At 38.7% G+C, this 26,159-nt stretch overlaps 1 long non-coding RNA gene across 1 annotated transcript in view; it reads right to left on the bottom strand.

Moving 5' to 3' along the window:
* The window catches only part of LOC107833785 (uncharacterized), a 35,751-nt gene extending 9,828 nt beyond the window's left edge, over positions 1-25,923 (bottom strand). Inside the window, exons 1-2 of the long non-coding RNA XR_001659548.1 lie at positions 22,082-25,923; positions 15,903-15,958 (exon numbers count right to left, since the gene is read on the bottom strand). This is a non-coding gene — a long non-coding RNA (uncharacterized LOC107833785). The remainder of the gene's footprint in view (positions 1-15,902; positions 15,959-22,081) is intronic.
* Positions 25,924-26,159: the final 236 nt, after the last annotated feature.

The following is a 26,159-nucleotide window of genomic DNA, read 5'->3' as shown; positions in this document are numbered from 1 at the left end:
GACAAGCAGTTTTAGGCTTCAACAGTCCCTTGGATCTGCGAGAATTAAAGTAAACAAGAGGGGGATCTGAAAAGACAACTTTGCAAAAACCGACCTACCACAGCCTGTCGGTGTTGCACAACTGAAGTTGCACAGTGGCAACAGAGCAGTCAAAATTAACTCCCTCCTGAACTAATACAGAGAAGCTGTTAACTCAGAGGTCCTGTCGGACCCCCCGTGTTGTCACTTCTTTATGAGTCATCCCACAAATCCACAGCCGCAGACAATGCCAGCCAACATACAGAACCGCTCGCTGCAGCAGGGAAAGCAGATCTGGACTTTGTGGGTATTAAACATAAAGGTATGAATCACAGGCGCTAATTATGACAAAGTAATGAAGGAGAAAGTTTTCAACTAATCTTATTGTATCGTTTTTTTCCCCTAAAAAGGAAAAGTTTTTTTGTTTTTTTTTAACTGGATGTGGACCAGTTAATGCTGTCAGTGTTTTAAGGTTTTCATCTTACAGTTTAAACTGATTTCCATTAACAGGATTGCAAAAAATAAAAATAAAAGCATCAGAGCGAACTACAGTAGGTTTTGTCCGGCTGCTTGAATCAGCATGTGCAGCAGGGCTGTCTCTCTCCCACCTGTTGCTGCACACTGCTCGTCGGCTGGCTGAAAGAAGGCTTTTATGCATTTCTCCTGCATGCAAGTAAGCGAAATTGTTTGTGATTTTTTTTTTTGAATAGTCGGAAATATTTATAACTATAAATATTTACGCCAGCAGTCACTCTTATTCGGGATTTATGAGGGGGAAGTTTGAAGGGAGCAATATTCTGCCAAATAAACACATAAAAGCTATTATTAAATTTAGTGCTCTGGATATTTTCTTTGCTTTTTTTAAACACAGAAGGTAAGAAGAAGAATCAATCAGAGATATTTATGGCTTTTATGTCAAACTTCATGAAGTCCTGCTTTTTTTTTTTAGAACTACGGATAAATAAAGAGAAACTTTTTGTTTTTAAGAGTGTTTTCTGCTTTTTCATGTGTTTTGTGTAATTTATGAAATAAAAGATGTCAAAGCAAACAAAGAATCGTCACAGTGCTAACTGGACACGAGGGATAAATTTGCGTTTTAGTTCAAAAATCCAAAGTAGACATCCAACCAAAAGAAGCAGACTGTTCTTCTATGGCCTGTTCTGCATTTTTTTTTAAAAACATTAAGTTTTTTTACTCCAGGTTATCATCAAGTGAGAATCTTGTAACTTTTTTATCTAAATGTTTTTGAGTAGGTACGTACTGAAAGCTGTGGAGTTAAAGTGTCGGTACAGACAGACAGCATTTCAAACGCTGATCTTCAAAATCATTTCCTGCACTCTTAACTCTCTCCTGAACTTCCCATGTTGCATATTAAACCTACAGGTTACGACTATCTATACATTAACAGTCCATCAGACACACACACACACACACACGCTTCCTGCTGTCTGTCAGCGACTAGCGCTGCGGCCCGACTCCCTCTGTGAGGTGGTCCGCCGTGGGGGCCCCACGGCAGCACGTGCCTCGACAACTTCTCTATTACAGACATGACCCTAAAGGTCATCCCCTGAAGGGTTCTGAACAAAAGGGCACGACCCCGAGGTCAGAAGTGTAACGCCAGGGGCAGGCCGGGGCCCCGCAGCAAAGAGCGCGTGCTGTTTGCTTTGAAAGGTAAGGATCACTAACATGGAGGCCTAATAAGGATTAAGGGGCCATCTCCTCTGGGATGTCACTCTGGGGCCTCATACATCAGTCTCTATTAACCTCTGTGACCCCTGGTGGCCATTACGGGGCCATAGGTCAAAGCGGCTCACGCTGCTGAGGTGTAAAACCTCGGTCTGGCTTGAGTGCTGCTGACTGCTTGAACAAATTGTTTTTAGGAGATAAGCACCCTGTTGAAGAGGACGCGGCCTTCCTTTTACAGACTCCTGCTTGGCAGGGTCGAGTTCAGCCCCAAATAAAAGAATTTGATGATCCAAATCTGTGATGGATTAAAATGAAATCCAGATATTTTTTTTTTCTTTCTTAAAAACAAAGAAAATAGAAATTCTGTAAAGATTATTTCCTCCCATTTACAAGAGGAGGGAGGAACGACTCGGTGTACTTTTGATACAGCAGAACAAGAGTGGATGGAGAAATAAAAAAATAAAAAAACTCACAAAATGGAGGACAGGAGGAGACAAGATGGTGGACACAGCTATCTGGACAATGCTAATAATAACGTGGCCGACTGCTATTGAAAACAGATCAGCAACATCTTTAAATTTATGACTTTTTCTTAAAGTCCACAACAGAAACACACAGAGCTTCTTTCTAACCAGGTTAACCCCGAAGTCAGAGCTCTGCTTTACTTTTTCTCTTTTCTCTCTCAAAGTTCGAACAGAAAACAAAAGCTAAAAATCTTTTAAAAATGTTCTTAAGGTTTTATTTTCTCTAACATGATAAAACAGACTCTGAATAGCAATTTTTGTTAAACCAGTCACGACTTTGCAAGCGTCGATTATATTAAAACAAAATACAGACAGAAAAGTCTGACATCCACCTACATGTGTGTGAAAGACTCAGATTGAAATCTACATTGTAAATTTTAACAGTCAGAAATAATGTAAAACTATAAACTGACTCAAACTAACAGACTTGCATAAAATGTATATATTTATTTTTTTAAAAACAGTCATTTTAAATAAGTTGGTAAACTTAAGGAATTCGATAAGAAAAAAAAGCAACTCTTTCCCTCTTAATGTTTTTAGTGTGTTTCCTTTTTTATTATGCTGAAGGCAGAAAATTATATTAGAAATCAAACATGATTATAATTTTTTAATAAATGGCATGCATTTACTGATTTCTTTAGTAAATACAATTTTTTTTTACCAATTCGTAAACAATCCATTAAACTTGAAAAATCTGAAAAACGAAGAATACTGAACATTTTTTCTTGAGGAATATACATTTCAGGATTAAAAATATGTAGACAAGTACATTTTATTAACTGTAAAATTTTGGTTATTTTACCCAAATTGGATTTTTCTTTTCAAATATGTAAAATTAATTGTACAAAGTGCCAGTTTTATTTTTCAAAACACCTCAGAGAGTTCGAAGTGAAACCATTAAAAACACCAATTAGAGATTTAGTAAAACTTTTACAAGTCACACTACAAGCAGATATTTTTCAAATTATTCCACATCACAAATACAAATATTTAGTTTGCTTCTAAACAGTCTATGGACTTGCCAGGGGAAAAAAATAAAGAGTTTTACTTTTGCAATCGTACCAAGAAGATAAACCAAGTGAGCCTTTAATTAAACAAGGTGGCATAAATCTGCCAGATAGAATCATTTTCACGTGTTCTGCACAAACACATGACCCTTATCAACGGCGCTGAGCGTTAACTTTGATTTCGACGTGTTTCGCTGACAATCATTAATCCACTCACCTCAGAAAACCGAGCTCGTCTGTGCGGAGGGGAGCCTGCTCTGCAGCACAGCGGAGCAAAGGTTGGAAAAGAGGAGAGGCGAACTGGACCAGTCGCTGGCTGCGGACGGCGAGGCGTCCTAAACAGCTTTTTAAAATGGCCAAACAGACTATAAATCCGAAGGGAAGCAGTAATTTGACAGCCAAGGTGCCTCTTTACACTGCAGCTCCTCTGAATCCAAATAAGGGGAAGTGATTTGAGGAAAACTGCTGTCCTACTTTCAGCTTCTTTTTCAACTTTCATATGAAAAAGTGTCTCTAATTATGCACACAGACTGTATAGCTCATATGAAAACATTTATTAGGATGATATCCATCTCTTTGATGTAGTTTGTAATTATTTTGTTAATATTGCAAAGTTACACTTCCAATAAAATAAAAAAAAATAAAAAAAAACACTAAAGCACTTTAAGCTCTTGAAGCCCTTAAGACATTTTTATGTGCGATATTTTTCAGGGATAGTATAATTTGTGATATCTAAAAATGTAAATTGCTGAAAAGCTTCACAGAAATTAAAATAGGATTTTTTTTTAAACCTTCCACGTCTAACTTACCCCTCATCTCCTCCTTCCAACACACTAAAAGCATCTCCTCCCCTCCTGTCTTCCAGCTACTTACTGCTCACGTTTTAGGCTCCATCCCACATTAATAAATGATTATTTTAGCAGCTCTTATCGAGCATCAGGCTCTCCAGCGTTTGGTGGCTGTCTGGCACTTTCGCCGAGTGGTACCACCTTTTAAAGCGCTCGGACCTGCTGTTGGTTGGGGTTCAGTGCCACGTCACAGAGCAACCGCAGCCTGGACGGGCCCTGAGTCACCTGGCTCGGCCCGAATTGGAAGGTTTGGCGCCCCGGCCGCCCCCACCTCGGAACCGAACGCATCGTGAGGAAGGAGGGGGAGGTGGTGGAGCTGCGAAGGCGGCTTCGACTGGCTCTAATGTGATTTACATCCTGCTAACCTCATAAAAAATAAATATATAGAATCAAGACACTATCTATAAACTAAAATGCAACATGTTAATCTCTGGAAATCATGTTTAGCCAAATAAGGATTTAGGAGTTTAGTTTGTTTCTCTTATTGAGCACAAATATAAGTATACATATAGATCTCTGTCTCTCTCTCTCACACACACACACACACACACACACACACACACACAGACGTGTGTGTGTATCTTTAAAAATGAGAAATTCAAAAATGAGGTATTTGCAATTTACCAAACTTGCGTATTAATTTAACCACAGACTCATTTAATAAATTTCAGTTTTGTAACCTGGATTTTAATAAGAACATTTTTCTAAACATACAAAAAAATCATAATTATCTCTACTGGACATTGGTATAATATTGAAAGAAAAAAAAAAAAAATCCCGTGTGGATAGAAACATTTTATCTGTGGATATATTTTATTCAATCCGAGTCTCTAATTTCAATTTTCAAACACACTCTAGACCTTTGTAGGGATTTAGAAACATAAATTTATCATATGCATCTTTCTTCACATGTAAAACTGAAACTTTCCATAAATAACTTGCATGCTGTGTTAATAAAGTGTCTGAAAATCATGTAAATTCAACTATATGTACAAAATACTGTGCCATACATGCTCTCATTTATAATGTTACAAATACCACCACTGTTCTTCTATTCATCTAAATGGTTTTCTTCTCGCCACTAATTTAACTCTTTAATATTTACATACTGTTTCAGACCACGTCAATTATTTTGTTTCCTCCTGTATAAACTCTTGTTCCATTAAAACGGTTTTGTTAATGCTGGCCATCTATGTAAAAGACTCACAACTCTGAACATTCAACCTTCGTATCTCGTTAACTTTTACTTATTGCTACTTTTAAACGTTATTTATTACCTCCTCACTAATGTCTGCTTTCTTGTTGAGCTTATTATGAAATGCATGCAGTATTTTAGGAAGCACAAGCAGAGGGGCACTTTTAATTTCAATGCACACTATGTATAATAATTATAGTGATAATAATAAAGGAGTTCTATTCCTGTTATGTTAGAGTTTCATAATAAAATATCAGTTTATATCCTAACATGTTTCTTTACATCTGCCCACTGGTACAGCAGCCTTCTAACAGTGTAAAGCAATTTATTTCTTCCCATCAAAGATTTGCATTAATTTGAATAGTTTAGAAACATATTCAGATACATATCACACAAACATATGAGGTTTATGTTAAAATTGATAAATAGAAAATGATTAGGACTTTAAATATGTTGAACATTTAGTAATGATTTCTTACTTTTTTTCTTTTTTTTTTTTTTACAAACTTTTTCTCCTCTGGCACCATTTTTGTTTAATAAACGACAGCATGCAGAATGCATTTGTTCTTGATTAAATTTATTTTGAAGTGGGTGATATGATGATAAATTTTCAATAATGTTAAGAAGGAACAATTTATCAGGTTTTTCCCTTTAGGTACATCTCTTTACATTCACCTCTGTATACTAGATTTTATATAGCAAAACTTCACTTTAACTGAGTAATACGTTCCTCTATGTTCCAAATTAAAATATTTGTTGGAGTTAGGGTGTTCAAGACAGAGTGTACTTCAATGTTTTTTTTATATACAAGTTGTACTTGAAACAAACTGATTAAACTTTATTTAGTAAGGTCCTTTGGGATAATTTTTTTTATGTGTTTCTCAAGAGTAAAAAACATGGAAATAAGAGATTTTTGGCATTTCAGCAACTGCTAAATGTCATTATTTCAGAGTCAGGTAAAGATCAAATTATTTACAAGCTCAATAAAGTCAAGTAAAATTTAATTTCTTTAAACAAACAAACAAAACTGAACCCATGAATCACCATTAAAACCGAGTCTCTCTCTGCTGAAATAAAGGGTCGTTTTATCGTCGTCGCTCTGACTCATTGTCGTTTCCTCTCCACTGTACGGTCCAGTGAGAAGGGAGCACTGACGCTGCCTCTCAGGGGTTAAGATGCTACCAGTCATGTGCCTGTTGGCTGCAACAAAAGCCTCCCTATGTAGGGTGCATACAGATAGAGCGAGCCCCTTTGTGTGCGGTGTTTCACACGTCGCAGCCTGGGAGCTGCCAGGTCTGGATCTCTGGATCTCTAGGGCCTGGCTGCAAGCCTAGCTAGCAGCTTGAAGCACCTGATGCTGGGGCTTTGGCTTTGCCTTTCTTCTGCCCCAGACCCTGGAGGCAAGGGAAGCAGGAGAGGAGGGTGTTTGTCGAAAAAGATAATGGAAGCGAGGTCCAAATGGTGGGTCGCACGGAGCAACACAAACAGGCAAAACAAGATACGGCGGCGAGAGAGCAGAGAGGTGCAGCCGGGCAGGCTGGGATCAGCAGGACAGACGAGTCTGTAAGCAGGACTCAAACGCTGACACGATGTAGGTCAGGGCTGAGGCAGTCCGACGCTTGTTAAAACAGGCAGCCTGGAAGCTGTGTGAGCAACAAATACGGCATTTTCTCCCCTGCTGTTAACGGTGAACGTCCGCAACTGTTGCGATATTTACATTATGAGAGTCTGAAGGTGGCTCCTTGTGATGAATATGCAAGTGTGCACAATGTTTAAACAGGTTATCACCTGGGGCAGACTCATTAAAAATCCATTAAGTTCATATTTAAAGCAGAGAAGAGCTCCTTTCTTATTGGTTAATCTGTTTTTCAGTGAAGTACACTTTATGGTTTGACACTCCGAAATCAAATTTGCTTGAACAAAAAAACAAAAGAAGTTATTTTTGTGACGTTCTGGGCAAATCTAAATCCCGGTCCCTGTTTCGAAAATAAACAACCCTGTCCCTCCCCCACCTGTTGCTGTATACTGCTGATCAGATCCCTTAAAAGAAAAACAAGACAAACAAATATGACTGCACACTGCCAGTCAGCTAGCTGAAAGGAGCCTCCTTCACTCTATCCTTGCTTACAAGATCAACACTTAGGCCATCTGGAAATATTTTCAATTACAGAAAACATAGTTAGCCATGATGAGGAAACATCACCCGTCTCTCTTTAAAAGGTAAAACTGTTTTGAATCTACATTCTGCCCGGCAACCAGCAGCAGAACGGCTACCTGGGCCGACCAGTTAACCAGTTCACAGCCGAACAGGTTAACTGGTTTCTCCATAAGGAACAGGACGGCAAAAGGTTTGCAAGAAACATGCTTACTTGAAAACTACAATTAAATGTAGCGGGCTCTTATTATTTTCTGCTTTAAGTTTGTATGTTAGAATCAATTTGCTAAAATATTTTAATAATCGATTGTTGCTGCTTTTCTGTTATGAAAAAAAGTAATTAGATCATGCAATAGAGATGTTTAATGTGTAAACAAGGTGACACAGAGGAAATGTGGTATTTTTAAATAAAGGTCGTCACAGAGAATTGGCACGTTCCTAGAAAGCACCTATGCACCAAGCAGAAACCCAGCTGTGCATTTAAAATTCACAACTTAACTGAGGTTTACGTCACCAATTGCAATTATCAGAAATAATTATCATCCATTTTTTTAAATGATTATTCCTGAGCGGCACTCTTGCTTGGCAGATTTACGACAGTACCAACAAAAGCTGGTGAATGTTTTTCTCCTTACAAACAGGTGGATGCTTAGCAAAAGCATCCAGAAGAAGTAATAAACTTTCAAACAATGAGTGATTCTGGTTTGAATGGCTCCCACATATGCTCACCTATTGTTCCGCAACAAGCTATAGGTTTTATTGAGAGAGCAGGGAATAGGAAATGAAACCCTGCAGGCCTGCTAACCTTCTAGAGTCTGTGTGTGAAAGCGAGGTTAGCAGACAAAACAAACCCCCTCTGCTGCTCAGACAAGCTGCTGCCATAAGTTGCATGTTAATTAAACTTTTCAGAGCAGCTCAGAGTGTAAAAGCTTCTGTTTTCTGACCCTACACCCCGCTGTCGCCAATCACACACACACACTTGTGCAAGAGATGTATACATGCCACATGCTTGGGCTACATATTATTGGGACGAGCTGGCTGGACGTCTCACAACCGCGGTGAGGGAGGAGGAAAACAGTTACCCTAGCGTGTTAGTTTTCTGCCAGAGAGTCCCTATTGACCTGTTAAACCTTTGTGACTGGAACAAATGCAAATGGCGATGACTTGTTCACACAAAATACTAAAGAGCCATTCAGATGAGGCCCCGGGCCACAATGCGGCAGTGGCCGAGTGCTCCGTGGAGGCTGGGCCGGCCCCCAGTCTGAGACACAGAGGCAGAGATTCTTTCTGCCATCGCTGCAGCTCATTGTGGTCGTCTGGCGAAGGGCGATCATGCACTCTGATTGCTCCTCCTTACACACACACACACACACACACACACACACGTTTACGCCTCTCTTGTAATACAAATAGAATCGTAAACACAACCACACTTCCTTGGACTTTACCCCATAATTATGTTGGATGTGATAATCTGATAGCGTCGCTGTTGACCTGAGCTGCTCCGGTTTTATGAATGGCATTGGCTTTCACAGGGACTCTGACTCAGGGCTTCCAACTGGCTAATATCGACCATTATTAATGTCGAGTGAATATACAGTAGACATGATAGAAAAAAAAATTAATTATTAGCTGCTTATATCCATTAAAATGAAATGACACTTTCAGGTAAAGCACTAATGAGAAAATTCAAGTATATCTTCATATTTTGCCTTGTGTTGACAATTAAAGCCCAAGTAGGCAGTTGTATTTATTTTTTAAAGACAGTTGCAAACTAAAAATAGTCTAATGTGTATGTAACTTTATCATTCCAATGCTTTTGTCAGTTTCTAACATGTCTATAAAATGTCTTCATGTTCACCATTAAGCAAGAAAAAACAGAAAACAGTGCATGTTTCCATTAAATGAAAAGATCTAAATAACTTCCATGACTATGATATAACCATTTTAAAGCAAAAAAATATATATAAAAATCCTCCACAATGCATTTGGTAAATGGGTTATTAAAAACTTTCAGATGCTTTGTTGCAGATGCAAGTGGAAGGAAGTGAAAGTAAAACGGGGATATTTCCACTGCCAAAGAGCAACAAGTGTTAACACTAGTTAACTTTTGGAGCAGGGACTCAGGGTGAAACGTTAAACTACTGAAACTGCTTTTTAATAAAACCTCTTTACAACTTACATGCTACAAAATGGCAGTTTTTGACAGAAAAGTGCAGTGAGCTCTGGTTCTATAAGAGCTAAACCTAATCAGCTGAGTTACTTTTCATGCATCAACAAATAAAGTGCAAGAATAAACAAAATAATATGAGAATGTTTTTTAAAAAATCATTAAAAAAATTATTGTATGGTTCAAGTATAAAAATACAACAGCTCAAAAGAAAAGTAACACAAATTTATCTTGATTAATTAAGCTTTTTCACAATGTTCCTAAAAATGTATCTGTTGGTTATCCATGACTATTTTTGACAAAAACAGCAGAACATGTTTCAGATTAAAGTATAGAAACAATCTTTTGGGTAAAACTAAAACCCACAGGGGTGAAAATGAGTACTATATGTTCCTCCATAGCTTTCTGATTGTGTTCCTTCTTACCAATAATAAGATGTCTTCTCCGCTCCAACGTTGAGTTAACTGGATTTTAGAAAGGCGTTGTAATGTTAAAAATACAGTTTACCTAAAAAAACATGAAGATTTACTATTTATTTCTGTCTGACGTTGAAAATATGGCTACCAAACAAATTCAGTAAACATTCATCTGGTTCTGCTTTCCTGATGTCTGAAGAAGCTCCTGGCTAACGTTAGCTTTCCTCCTCTAATTGTTGATATGCCTTGTTGATAATTTGACTCCGATCTTGTGGAAAGCGTTATTCTTCAGTCTTTTAAGTTAATCTTTTTGCTTTTAACACACATTTATCAATAAATGGCATTATAGCAGAGCGCTGCACTGTGATCAGATGAGTTTCAGGCCAAGGAGGAACTAAGCCTTGGCAGGAACAGATCACAAAACACAAAAAAGGCAGACAGATTCTCTTTAAGTGCTTTTTCACGCTGCTATTAAAGATCCACAAATCATCAAATTTTACAACGTTCCATATTTTTAATAAGCCCAAATCTGTGATTTTATAATCTACTTTTTCATTATCAGACTGCATCTGGACCAGCTTGCCATTTGATTTGAATGCTGCTTTGGAGAGTGTTTATGGTCTCGAACTCAGCAGCTTGTCAGATTTAAATCTTCACAATAAGAAGGAAATATATACTGCCCTCTGAATGTCAAATAAAAGTTTTCAAAGCTGATTAAAACGGCTTACATAATAATAATCAGAAGAACATGAGGAAACAGATGATGCACCTGGTTCCTGTAAAATAACTTCAAAGTTTGATTATCTTCCACATCTAAAAAAAAAAAAAAAAAAAAAAAAAAAGTGGGGGGGAAAAAAGTGGTAATATTGACTAACCACACTGAATTAGCACAAAGTAAACATGACACTAAATTTCTGTCTTCTTATAAAACAGTGTGACACAGATTGCAGCCTGTTTGGTTGTTTTCTTCTTCGATCTCTCCCCTCCAAATGACAGATTAGCAGAACCCAGAGGATGACTCTCGCCGGCACATCTGGACAACACCTGATCCGAAGGAGGCTGCCCACCGGACCTCCACTGAGCCGCTTTTAACAAATGAAGGGTTTTATTGCAAAGAGAGGAAGGAGTGGGAGGTATAGACCAACCACTGTCCCATCGCTGGATTAATCTTTCCAATCAGAAAGTGAGCAGAGGGATTTTCTGACTCATTCAGTGGATAGTGTTTGTTTAGCGGGGAGTAAGTTTTAAGTTAAATTCACCTGAGCTGTTAAATTCACAAAAAAAAACTTCTTGAATCACTCAATTCATGGTAAAACTTCATTAGAAGAGATACTGAGTGTGAAAATACCAGGCTGATCTGCGTTGTATTTCGAGAGATGCCTGCAGAGGTCACACATGAGCTGAGAGCCAGCAGGCAGACAGAGAAGAGAAGAGAAGCGGCGCAGACACAGGAGCTACAGTAACACAAAATAAAAATGCTCTTTTCCTTTATGTGACTGAAAAACACCCTGAGGTCGGGGATAAATAGTGGAAGAGATTTGTACAGCGTTAGGAAAAGATAACTTTGTGGCTATGAAAATGCGAGCTGTGGCCCTGCAGCATGGAAGACTGGAATTATCTGCATCCAAATGAAAAAAAAAGAGCTTAATTCACTCCATCTTTATCGTCTTTAGGATAGGAACCACTGAAGCCACTTTTATGAATGAAAACGAGATCTAATCCCACGACGCTGAGTGACTACACAGTTATCTTCAAATTGGGCTGCTTGAAATGTGCCCACTTATGAAAAACAAGACATGGCATAGTGTTGAGGTCCTTTCCACAACATACAAGGGTCAAAACTTTATTATTATTTTTTTAATTTTGAACAATGTAATAGGTGGAACGAGTGTACGGCTTCGGCATGAAGTGCAACCAGCAGCCTCCGCACTAAAGAGAAAATAACTTGGACCAGAGCCACCGCATGTGGCTGTGTAAAAGTCAAAAGAAATATTTTGAAACAAAACAAACATGAGAAACCATATTAAATACTCGCACCCAGACGTGGAAGAGAAACAGCTGTCAAAGTTTAAGACAGCGTCGCAGCTTTCTGATTTGTAATCAAATCAAATCGTGAGGTGCTCAAAGGTTCCCACTCCGACCGGCCACCGTTCTCGTTACGTTGAGTTGAATTTAAACGACAGCTGGTAAGCTGCTTGTGGTTCGGCAGAGAGACTAATTAACCAGGTGACACCAGCTTGCCCTGCGCATTTGATTGATTATCAAACATTATTGCAATGTTTTGTAGTAGTAGGAGCAACAGCTACTTAGTTTTAAACAAGCAAGTTAAATCTGGTTTTACTTTTTCTTCAAAATGTTAAAAACTTTTGACACAGTCAAACTGTGGTGTTTTATCTCCAGTTTATAATACAGTAGGAATCTCACTGAGACGTACAGTACGATCAGAAGGGATGGAGGGCTAGAGACCGGACCCGACCTGTTTTTTTCCTGGTCTCGGTCTCGGTTTGTTACGCCTCAGTCTTGGGTTTGGTCTCGGCTTGTTGGGCCTCGAGAAATTGGGTCAAAGGCAGTTCGAGACTCCAGTTTGTTGTGCGTCAACAAACAACCAACTGAACGAGAATTAAAAGCGACGCAAGTGATCAGAACGCAGCTGCATCCCACCATCTCAGAACAAATTCAATATTATTGCTCATGATCACGAAGTTGTGTTGCATGTGAATTTTTAAGACACCAGACAGTGGATTTAAATAAAAGCGTCTGTGTGATCAGGTGCAGTCTAGCTTTGGTTGAGCAAACACCTGCAATCTGACTGTGGAAAATTATTAAATTTGCTTCTCAAAAACAGGAAGAATTTGAAGAAGGGGGGAAGAAAAAACAGAGAGAAACGTGTAAATTTTGTCCACTGCCAGGATTATGCAATGTGGACATCGGCAGCGGACACAAGGAAAACTACGTAGCAATAACTCTAAGTTTCAACACTAAGTGGCTAAATAGAAAAAAAGTAAACAGACACTGAATCTGCATAATAGAGCTGCAGAAAAAAATTATTCTATAGAGAATCACATTTTGAATCGATTCAAAATGCTCAAAATTAATTTTAAAATGCGTTTACGTCTTAGCCGCTTCTATTTGCGAATATACTGCAAATTGCATTACGTGTCTCTCAAACATATATTTTAAATAATTCTTTGATATATATTTTTTTTATTTAACCCTCCTGCAGTATTAAGAAACAGAGTCAATTGGACCCTACATGGTTTTACAAGGTTTTTTTTCTTGTGTCGTTTCGGGAGCTGACAGTCTGACGGTACAACCCGTTTCCTCACCGACTGATTGTTACATCAGCAGGAGGGTTAAGAAAAAGCCAGACAGCTAACCTAATACTGGTAATTTAAGCTACAAACCTATTGTTATTCAAAAATAAACTGTCGACTGAATAGAAAAATTTATCTCTGAATTAAAAGTAGTTTCTGAATCAAATTGTGATCCTAAAAATCAGAATTGAAAACACAGACACTGAAAAATTTGCATCTCTACTCAAAACCCGTAAAAACAAAAAGCAACACTATTGCAACATCATCTTAGCCACACAAGCCACCTTTTAAATTAAGGCTCAAACTGTGCTCTTTCCTGCGGTATCAGTATCACTGCTCTACATGTAAAACTCACTAAACCCACAACCGATGTAGAGAGGGGAGGGGGAAGACTAACTTATCTTTGGTGTTTTATGCTCATAGTCCGTGAGGGAGAAAATATCTAATCTGTTGTCGCTGCGTCTTGATCGTTTTTGGCTTTTCCCGTCACCTGTTGTCTGCGTAACTTTATTAAATCACATAGTTTCTATTGGCTCTGATGGTTTGGCCTTTTTGAGCTCATTTGCATGCTGACATAGAATAATAATAATAATAATAATAATAATAATAATAATAATAATAAAATGCCTAAAGATTTATTGACATGACCTGGATATGTGTCTTTAGGAGCAGTAAACTTTTTAGAATCTGATGAACTGTTTCTAGACGGTAATATAATGGGTTTTTTTTTAAATATGACAACTTTTCTTACTATTTTTGTAAATTTAGCATAAAACTCTTGTACAACGTAAACTGATTAATTTAGTTTACAAAATGTAAATCACTGCATGTCTATTCATTCTTGTATTATACAAAAAGCAATGCCTTTAAATATTTGTCAAGGTTCTAAACATTCAGCCTCGATTTTAGCCTCCCGGACTTGACTCCGTCCCTGATGCCAAGTTCCAGTTATTCAGTGTGAGTTTCTGACTGTTTTATTGTTTCTGTACTTTCTGGCCTAAGCTCCTAAGACCTTTGCTCTAAAACCTTCGAGTTTTCAAGCTTTAATTTTCTGTGAGCCACACCTGACAATAAAAGTCAGGTTTTTCGCCACGGTCCCGACCGACATCCAACCTCCACTTAAGTCTACGGTTTGACATTATAAATACTCCGACTATTATTCAGAACACGTGAATATCTCTGGCAACCTTTTACAAAAGAATAAACCAAACAAACAACAAACAAAAAAAAAAAAATATTGCTGTGCCTTGTCAGAAAAATGATGGGAGCTGGCTGAACAAACAGAACAAACTGTCCCACCCTATCAGTCAGAAGACGATCCTGCAGCCGAGTCATGCTCCAAACCACACAACTTGATTTCAAATTCAAGTGAAGCCCCCTTTTGTTTCCAAATACACTAATTACTGTACGACACGCTGATTTATGTGCAAAGAGAAACATGCAAACTGTGTCCACTTAATCATACTTTGCAGCCACAAAAAGAACTCACAGACAGGATGATTCCATACAATTACTGCATTCTGTGGCTTTCGTACAGAGCGCTGTATGTATCATCGCTGTTGTGTGTGTGTGTGTGTGTGTGTGTATGTATATGGTGTGGTGGGGAAGGAGGGGGGTCTTTTCCCACTTGAAAGAGCACAAAGAAGAAGATTAAGGGGAACATCTAGTTTCCTGTGCTCTGTTCAAGCAAACACAGCGAACTCTTCAGAAACTGATAATGATCTTGTGGGAGATGAATTATGCTGCACCAGTAAATTCCAACAAACTGAAATGCAAGTTAAAACAAACATGATCAACCAAGAGCTGGAAAAAAAAAAAAAACGACACAGGTTGAGTAACGTGCATTCAGTTATCTACAAGAGTAATGCAGAGGCAAAAAAAAAAAAAAATATATATATATATCAACCAACGTAAGTTTTCAGAACATTTAAATTTTTTTGTTGAGTTAAGAACGCACCGGGGAAGTTTTGGAGTTTTACATCCAGTTCTAATTCAGATTATAGCGACGGAAGGAAAAGGCGACAGAAGGAGGGGGAAGTGACAGGACTGAAGAAAATGTTGCTAAAAACTAAAACTGTGGCTGTGGATTGATTTTTCTGTATCGCACAGAGCTGCCTGTTTTCAAAAGAGAGCAGATAACTACAAGGCAGAATGAAGTGCTTTCAACCTCCGTTTGTGGCGAGTCCTCTCTCTCTCTCTTTCTCTCACAGTGAGATGTCACCTTTGTTCCTATTATAAATAATAATGTTCACTCGCTAGAGAAAGGAAAGAAAATATCTTGATTGACAAAACTGGTTGTACAACCACCACAAAATAAAGATCAGCGCATGTCTCTCCTCTCATGACATCCACTGGATTTCTCCTGTTTCCACACTAGTAATTACTTCCCTGCAGAGCCAAAAGGCTGCTCTGTTTGACTTAAAAATGCCTTGGCTTCGATTGCTCAACAGAATGTCAAAGTCAGAAATCAAATTTGTAGCTTCACATGAACAATTAACATGACATTTAAGAGTGCATGACTCGAGGAATTGTGCTCCCAACAACGTTTTCCAAATGTTCCCGTGCTCACCTGCGCTGCAGCGTCTTTCGCTTCCCAGGTCGTCCTCACTCAGCCCGACTCTCTTCCTGCAGCAGGAGCACAAAAGCAGAGAAAAAAAAAAAGTGAGATATAAAAATTAAAGACGGTGGAACATTCCCTGCCTGTTGTTTCAACTTGCACTGTGAAATATTGAGCTTCGTGATTAATTGGGACGCACAGTACGAGGTTTAGCGGCGTTCTTTTCTCTCAACACACCCCTGGCAGCACAAGTTGGGAACAGGACATTCTTAATGAAACAGTTCTGCTGCTGCTGCTGCTGGACGTAAAACTGGCTCGAATTTATCCACACTTTCTTTTTCTTTTTTTTTTTTTTTTTAAACCATAAGTTTTAGTCGTTTGTTTTAATTACAAATCGAGTTATTACGTTTATTTTCCAGAGCAGAGCCAGTCTGAGATGAATCAAGGTTTACAATATAAAGATTTACCAACACATCTGCTGCTACTGCTGCTGGGAGCGGACATGTCTCCTGAGCGAGTCCACCCCGCTGCCCCATTGACAACCGCTTGTGCAAACACACAACAAGTAAAGACAGGGAACACAGTTGGTTAAAAACTCCTCTTTATAGTCCCACTCTAAACACACACTCCTGAAGTGCTCCTGTTCCTGCTTCAATCCTGCAGGCTCGCAGTTCAAACGCGCCAGACGACGTTGCACAACACATGAAAGACAACCAAGTAGGTGGTTTTCGGTTTGAATATTAGGCCTGGTTTAATTCCCTAAAATTCATCTGTGACCGCGATATGTGCACGATTCTTTGAAGACGAAGATTATGTGCAATTAGGGTTTAGGTCATGCCGTTTCAACATTTCTTCCATTTGCCCTGGCCCGAGTTCAGTTCCTGAGTTATCGGAGAGGATATTTACACTTTATGAGCTTCAGACTGAATGAATCTACATCAAGTTTGATCTGAGAACAATATTACTGTTTCGGGCTGCCAGTAATCTAAGCTCCCAGTCCTTTTCTGCTATAACATTCTAGTAAAACTAAAGTGATCTTTCACTAACATCACATTGCTGGCTTTAAAAAAGCTTGTTGAGTGTCTATTTTTCCTCCTTCCTTACAGACTACTTCTGCTGCAAGTTTGTTAGAAATGTAACCCAAAGAACCGACACTTCTCCCTTCCCTTGCTTTCAGCTCCTTTCATAATGCTCACAAAATGTGTAAACTCTAAAAAAAGCAATGCATTTTAATTTTCATTAAAAGAAAGAAAACAGATAGAACAGACAACAGCTAAAAAGAAAGAAGCAGCAGGATGGATTGCAGAGGGTTAAAGCAATGTAGTGTCCTGGGCTTTTTTTTTTCTTCTCCCAACGTTTTTTTTTCTCTCTCTCTCCCTCTCTCTCTCTCTCTGATTCACAGTGGAAAGAAAAGGCCTTTTCCTTGTCCTCAGTTGAACTTCACATCAGCTTCCTGTTAGAAAGGCAAGGAGGAAACACCCAGAGCAATATGCAAGTGCACTCGCACACACAAACACACACATGAAGGTACAGAGGAAGGCCTTCACCAGCGGATTCCTCGCTGCCAGAGAAATTAGGTCAAGCACTTAAATGGCCCTGCACTGAGATTTAAAACGCCAAGCGCAGTGGAGGAATAAACGTGGACGCAAACGGGGCGCCTGTTGCACTTAAAAAAAAAACAAGTACGACACACACACACACACGCATGGACGCAAGCTGCACTCTTGCGGCTGGCCACATTAATAACACCGAAAACGGTAACAACCAGAGGCAGGCGTCCACCTGCAGATAAATGTGTCCTCCGTCTGTGTGTGTCTCACAATCTCATGCATTATGTATTTTAAAGAGACTATCCAGTGTGGGTGTTTTGTTTCCCCCCCACAAATAAATGTACACTAACTATAAAAACCCAAGTAGGCATGGAAGGGTGGGCTTCCACTGCGGGGTTTCACAAAACGTAAAGAAAAGTGCAAGATGAAGAAAAGGAAAGCTGCTAAAGCTGCTCCGAGGGTTGGTGACATCACAAGAGGCACAGAAATCAAGCCAGTTACTTGGCACAGCAACTTTAATCGGGGATTTTAATTGAAGACAAGCAAATAAAGAGGAAAGAAACTAACAGGAAAAACATTCTGAGTCAGTTTGATTTTACAGAAAAGTTAGCTAGTAGCTTGAACAGCAGCACCAAGCTAAAGTACAAGCTAATATTACATCTATAACTCTAGCAAGGTTTCCCCAAAAAAACTTGCTAAGCCTGGTGGTTGGGGTTCTGGGCACTCATTCATCCAGCGGCCTGTCGTGTTTTTGAGTTAAACAATGTTTAAAGTTGACAGGAAATTTGAAAATATTACTTGATAATTATGTGTTATTGAAAGATTGGAAGTTTAATACCTGAACACCAACAATAAAGTCTTAAAAATGCAAACATTTTAAAAAGACTTAAATAAATAAGCAATGCTAAGCCTGGTGGGGGCACAAGTAAAGCCTGGTGGCCCGCCAGGCTTATAAAACACAGAGGGAAACACTGCTCTAGCAAGTGATTAATTTGACCTCGCATGCGGCTACAAATCAGATAAAAAGGATATAATGCAGAAGATGTGACCGTGAATAAAGTAAAAAAAAAAAAGTTCTACTGATAGCACCAATTCTTATTCTGTCCACTTTTTGAATAAGAGTGAACACAGTTTTGCAATGTGATATCAGTGATGTAGCAATCAATCAGCATGAGAAATTGGAATAATGTAAAGTAAAGCAGCTGTGAATAAGTTGTTTGCAACCAAATGTTGCTACTGGTGCAAAACTTGAGACGCTTCAGCGCAGCCGGTGTGGGGAGTTCGTCTAAAACCCTGTTTTACAAGACTTTCTAAGTGTCTCGCCATGCAACACTGCAGTATCAGCCAAGCATGTTGAAGGAGAGAAAAAAAAAAAATCCCCGGGCCCCCTGACCTGAAACGCCCTGCAAGAAACAACACACGCCATCGCCATTACAGCCAATCAACTATTCATAGAAAAGCTGTGCTGGGCCTGATCTCAACGTTTAGGGTTTCAATCAATTGCGTGAGATATGAGAGTGCAGTGGTGGGAGTGAGAGGGAGGATGAAGCTGCTGAAAGCTAATGAGTGAAAATTTGGGTGAATCAAAGCAACCCCCCAACCCCCTCCATCACCACCACTCTCCTCCTCCTCTTTCTCCCTCCTCCCCTCCTAAGTCCTTGTCTCTATGTTCCCCCACTGCCACAGCTAGGCCCTGGTGCTACAGGGCAGCAGTGCAAATCAGAAGATAATCGCGCCAATTTTCACTCTACAGCCCTGTGCTTTCTCTGCATCACCGCCACAAAGTGGAGAAATGAGAGCCAGCCCATTGTGTGAGAGCCACCTGTGTTTCTGTTCCATTTTCTCCAAGGCACAATGGCATTTTCCTGTTTATAGCCATAGCTGCGCTTTATAAACACGCCGTATCAGGGGTAGTAATACATCACATAAAAGAGTGTGATAGCTGAAGCTGCGGCCAAGGGGTCATTGTGACCCAGTTCATATTTTGCCTCCTGACAGCTCTGTTCCTCTTTCCAGTTAAAGAGTGAAGGAGAGGGAAAAAACACTGAGAAAGTCATCATGTTTCACACTAAGCACAGATCTTTTCTTGGAAAACTGATAGTATGAGCAGAATCTTAGCCTAACCGGCCAACTGCCCCCCAACCACCACTATCACCACCTAGCTTACACATACACAAAGCAAAAATAAAAAGCCAGATGTGTAGGAGAGGAGCCGAAGGAAGCAGCAACCTTTTGCAATAGCTTGTTAAAGTGAGCAGGTTTAAACTTTTAGACTCGTCCAGAGTTCAGCCAGTGCGAGGGGACGGCCAAAAAGGACCCGGTCTATGCTAATTCTGTTCATTCTCACTTGCAGAATAATATGTTGGCATTGTAAAGTAAACGTCTAGCTGCAGCAGGAAATGCGTGGTTGCATCTGTCATCCCTTGAATGCAAGAGACCACATCGAGTTATTTTAGGAGGATGAGCAACTGTATCAATTAATTATGCATAGCCAAGCAGAATTTTGAACAAAAGTGAACTCTGAATGAACCTGACGTGTTTGAGAGAACGTCCCCACACCTTACAGGGAATTAACACCGACTGTAAAATCATGAGAAATTGTCGTACTTAAAGTAAAATGTTCATTTTATTCTTGAATTAAGGGTAGGAAGCAATAAATAGAGACCCTTTACTGCATTAAAGCTAAACATCAGTTTTCTGTGACATCACTCAAACTCATGCTAGATATAGTTTGCCACATTGTTTATTGTGGATTTTATTGTAAACTTTTTCTTTTAATCAAGATGAAATCTGCCCTGCAAAAAAAAAAAAAACAGGAAATCGGCACAACCTTTGATGACATCACAGAAGGCAAAGCGATCGGTTCATTTGAGCTGTTAAACAGCTTTTTAAAAACAAATCCCTCTTCAAAAGTGTTCATTTTTATTTGGCATCATAACACCGGAGCCGCTTTTAGAGCACAAAGGAAATCAGGAAAATCTGCGAACAGTGAAACTAGTAGAAATTCATCAATCGGTGTAGCGGTGACTGATGGGTCGAATACTGAAAAATGAGATTTTTTTTAGGGCTTCTAACTTGAGAATGTCCTCCATTTTTACTCTATTTAAAAAATCCAAATTGCTCAAAAAGAAAATCGGGTCAAGATCGACCAAAAGAAAAAAAAAAAAAAAAAAGTCAGATCAGTGCATCTCCAAGCTAAACACACGGAAGTGGTTTATACTTGAATGTTTCAGAATATGTACCAAAATGTGTCAAAGGTCACTTCTTTACTGTATTGCTTTCCAATGCCAGTTGACTGACTTTATTCTTCTGCCTCATTTAAATTCATCAAGCTGAACAGAGTCAAAGGAGAACTAACTATTCAAATGAATTAATCAAATGAATAAATTAGATAAATATGAACATAATAAATATTTGCAGCTTTCTTTAAGGTCTGAAACACAGATTTAAGATTTGCACTGATTATGATTTTTTTTTCCTATAAGCTATAACACACAAAAGAAAAAAACCCGAGAAATAATGTTTAAATACATTATTGCCGTTTATAAATCAAAGCATATTACACTCAAAAAGAGTATCAAAGCGGATGCTGTTGGTTTGAAAACAATAGGAATTCTTAGCTTTAATACGTTTAATGAACGGGGCAAAAAAAAATTATTTTATTTTTTACTATTTCACCTGCCAATCACCAATGAACCTCCATAAAAGGAAAATTGGCAAACTCTGATTTCCCATTGGTTAATTTCTATTCAGAATCTATCAAAAAATCTTGAGCCTCATGTGATGTCACTGACCTAAATACACACAGGGCAAATTTATTTCTTTTTCTTTAGCGCCTGCTTGTCAAAACATTGTATCTTGTGAAATTCTGTTATAGAAATCTCTTTATTTTTATTACTCACTTGTGTATTTTTTATTTGCAGTGTACATTTGGTAATGGGTAAAAAATAAATAAATAAATAAATAAATAAACAAACAAATAAATAAATAAAACACCACTGGATTGCCTCTTTTAAAATGACATTCAGCTACTGTTGGGTTATCTCCTGAATTAATTTTGTGCAAAACTTCTCTGAGGGAAACCACAGTGACACATCGATGAGGGGGCAAAGCCGCAGAGCTGTTTTCTTGTCTTACATAGGCTTTAATCCTGGGCGAACTAATTAAACGCACATTTCATACTGAAATCCTAATTGCCCACTTTGTGATGTTTCCCCGCTGGACTGATGTGATGATCCGCCCGGCCGCCTTATCTGCGTTTGCTTTGAGGGGACAACAAAAGCGGAAAAAAAAGGTGGAAGATTATGCGTGTCTGCGCGGAGAAACTAGGGCACCAAACGGCGACCTCCTTTTTCGCATTATTTCCTGACTATATCGACTGTCTATTGTGGGACTGTTTGGACGTCATGCTTAAATTTGCAACAGCAGCTGAAGAAGCGCAGGTTTGTCACGCCGCTGTTAAAACTTCTAGGCTGAAGAACAGCGGATTGTTTCGGCCACAGCAGCGTCAATATCCGCTGACCCAGTCTGGGAGAAATGACATCCGCTGCTGTCGAGTCGAAACACGAACTGCTGCTGTAGTCCGACTAATTTCTAAAAATAAAGCAAATAAATAAAGACAAAAGCGGTATTAATACTTACCGTTATGCCTCAAGTTCATGTGTGAAGTTTGTTGGCTGGTCACTTCCTCCTCCGCGGGTTTTTTATTTCCTATTATTTTCCCCCAGCAGAAAAAAACACTACAAAAAATATCCCTAAATGCGGCAATTTTGGCTTGTAAAATGCTGGTAAAGAGGATATATCGACAGGCACTCTCCAAGAGGAGCTTCCCGGGTCTCGAAAGGCTGTAAACCCCGTCTCCCGCGTCTCTCTCCCCGGCTATGTCGCAGAGTTCATCGGGGACACGGAGAAGCTGCCGAGTCCTTCGCCGCCGACGAACACAGATGCGCCGAAGTTCAACTGAGGTGAAGCACTTACACAACCTGCCCCGGTGTCCGAGCAGACACACAACGCTACTCTGAATCTAATTTAATAACTCCAAATGTGTGCGAGAGAGTGGAGAAGACGGCTCATAACGGGGAAATATGTGTAAAAACTAGGCTGCGTAGAGATGATTATCAGAGGCAGCCTCACTCCCCCCTCCTCTCCTGCCCCCTCCGCCGCTCGAAAAAGCACTATTTGCTGTTTTATTGAACTCCCAGGAAGGACTTTAAGGAAAAATGCACTCATTTTTATTCGTAAAAAAGCTAATTATAGCCACTGAAAAATAAATCAAAATTTAAATTATGAAGCACAACAGCATCCTAGAACAAGTTATCACTTATTTGAAGATGGAACAAAGCTGAAGTTCAGTGTTACACCTTTACAACTTTTAACTCAATCATCAGTTATTTTCCAATTACATATTCACTGTTTTTTTTTCCTTTTCAAATATTATATTACATGGTTTGAAATATTAACAACATACAATTAAAAAAATGTTTAATATGTTATAATGGCTAGCTAAAAAAAACTGTTAACAGTCGAATTATACAATAAAATTGCTAATGATCTAAATGTGTTCCTCCGCACTCAAATTAGATCCCTTATCAAAAACATTCAAAATGGCAACTTTTATTTCACTATGGCAAAACAACTCTGATTTTATGGATATTCCAACTTGTAATGGCCTATTGTTTCTCCTCTTGTGAGTTAATAAATATCAGTTTCTCTCCCCGACGTCACAAGTACTTTAAAGACAAGTCCGGACGTGCTGCTGTTGCCCAATTAATCTCGCAAATGCTTTATTGATGAAACATCAGAGGAGGGAGTGAAAAACATGGATATTAAAGGACCACTCTGACATTTACAGAAGTTTTTCTGCATCGGAGCCCCTGTAAAAAAATAAAATAAAATAAAATAACCGGGTAAAGTATGCTTAATCAGAGCAGCTTTTATTCTGTATGTTGGATGGGTTCCAGATAGTACTGCATTTTATATTTATTTAAAATCAAAGAAAAGGCTTATATACTTCCTCGTTTTTTATAGCTAGACAGCTAATGAAATATCATACAAACCTTTTCCTAAAGATTGTCTGTTTAGTAATGCATTTACAAAATACGTCTGGGCAAACCATAACACTTTAAGTGTTAAGGAAGTTATTAATGTATTTTTAATATATTATTATGCTTCCTAAGGCTGGATAAAAGTTATATTATGATTAATACCCACATTTAAAAAAAAATACACATCTTTACAAAGAAATATTGCAATGTGATTTGACTATTTTTTTTAAATGTACTGAACCAATTTTGTTTCAAAAAGAATTAAACTCTTCTGGAATTTTCTGACTTAGTTCTTTACTTACAAAAAAGGTGCATGAAGAACTTTAACATTAAAGAATTGCATTGCTATTTAATGTTAATGAAGCTAAAATGACAACGTATTTTGTAAGCTTTTGTTAGAAGCGTGCACACACACACACACGCACACACACACCCAGACACACACACACGTGTACTAGCTGAGAAAACCTGCTTTACAAGGTGTGTGCGCGCATGTCTGTGTGTAGTAAAGTTGCATTCAAGTGATATTACAGCTGAACCCAGTGACCGGGCTCTGCAACCTATATCCATAAGCACAGAAATAACCTGCAGGATTAGAGTTTATGTGTGTGAGAGAGTGTGTGGATGTGTGTGTTGTATATGGGCTGACCATGGATGCTATAGCCTACGAGGATTACAGGGTGACACAGGTTCATATTGATCCCCTGTGATGTGACTCAGGACAAAAAAAAAAACAAAACAAAAAAAACACCATACACACCTTTTTTTTTCAGATTACTTCTGTTTTAATCTGATACTTTATAATTACCAATAATTTCATGTTATTTTTATGATGATTTTTTTTCTTCTTATTACTCACATAGTAAACTGTGCCTTTGGGTTAAACACGGGAACTTTATTAATGATGTTTATTTTTAAAAGAAAACTTCTATACTAATATGAACATATCTATAGTCTGAATTAATTGTTTTGGATTTACATTTAGAAAATGTCGTATATAATAAACATCTTTGTAGACATTATGCTAAATTAAAAACTGTAATTTTGGTGAGAACAGAAGTCTCTTTTCATTTATGAGAAGTTCAACTTTTCCCCGCACTTGTGCACTTTATTAGACTTCAGTCTCTTAATTTGACCAAATCTGAAAATGTAACAAAGTGATTAATCCTGTGGACTTTTTGGCACATTTTGTTTGTACTAGTTCCATTTAGGGAGAAAGTATAATAAAGTACTCCCTTTCATTAGAGGTGAAGTTGAACACAGAGCCAATAAAAATCTAAAATACTGCAGTGACTTGATGAATTGGCTAGCTAGGTTAAGGTCATAAAACAAAACATGTAAGTGAAATGACGTACTTAGAACTGATCGTTCTTTTGTGTAACTTTTACATTTTGAGAAGTTAAATTATCCCAAATTTGCTAAAAGCAGTTATTTCTCATTTCCTCCCCTGAACAATGTGAACCGGCGACGTGTTCCAGCGTCTGAGGCGAACGGTGCTGATTCTCGTGGAATAGGCCGGCGTTCTCCAGTTTTCATTTTCCAATCACATCCTCTCTGTGCTCAGTCCACGCCACATCTCCAGACAGTATGGATGGCAGCTGAGACAAAGCCCAGCATTCTCCAGCACAGAGGGCCCCCTCTTACTTTTATTTCAGGCCACTGCTCTCAGACACAGACCATTCTGAGCCGAGCACCCAAAGATGGCAGCCAGAAAGGGAAGGAGAAGAGAAAAGGGAACGAGGTAGGCCCGAGAAGGCTGAGGGGGGACGTGTGGAAAAAAGTGGGCGGAGGCTCTGGCGAGAACCAAAACTCGCTGCCATCCTCACTACCTGATGGTTACTCCGGCCTGTTTCCACCCCCCTCCCCTTCACCGTGCTGCAGTGCGGTACCACGCCCCACTTTGTACTGCGAAAAAAAAAGAAAAACTTAAAATCGGACACGCACAAGGACAGCTGAGTCAGTCACTCTGAGTAGATTGCATTCAAACTTCGTTCTGGGTGCAGAAAGTTCTGTTAAACCCCCATAAAGCTCAGTGTGGGTGTTAAACCTGCATGGTAGTTCAGAGCTCGGCCTGGCTTTGTTAGGCCTGACCCCCTGTAATTTTGTGGCTTTCATTTGAACTCTTGTTTAAATGTATGGTAAAAAATGTAATTTTGTGAAATGATTTGGAAACCTTTTCCACCTATATAACCTGCACTAATACATCAAATGTGTTAGTAAATGTATTATAAATGGACGTATGTTTAAATTAGTACCTTATTAAACTAACTTAGTATTTGGTCTTCTTGAGGGCACAACTAGCATCTAGTTGAGATGGTGATAATGGAGAATCCCACACATTAGTAGCTGTATAAAAACATATTTGAATGTTCACACAGATGTGTGTGTGAATAGATATACACACATGTGTACACATCCATATGGGTATATAGAGGCAGATGTGCGTGTGTGAATGTGTGTGGTGCGTGTGTGAATGTGTGTGTATGTGTTCATATGGGTATTTATAATTGTTTTTGTTGAACAAAGGGGTGAAGGACAATAAGCTACACTTCTTCTCACTCCTTTTTTAATATGTCAGCTATTTTTATTTTTTATTTTTTGGCTATGCTTCCTTAAGTCTTATTTGATATTGTGAAATGTATGCTGTACTGTAATAAGTGCGAACTAAATATTTA

This window comes from Poecilia formosa, unplaced genomic scaffold (genome assembly GCF_000485575.1).
Source record: "Poecilia formosa unplaced genomic scaffold, Poecilia_formosa-5.1.2 Scaffold9, whole genome shotgun sequence".
NCBI lineage: Eukaryota > Metazoa > Chordata > Actinopteri > Cyprinodontiformes > Poeciliidae > Poecilia > Poecilia formosa.
This window is presented reverse-complemented; position numbering and strand designations above follow the sequence as displayed.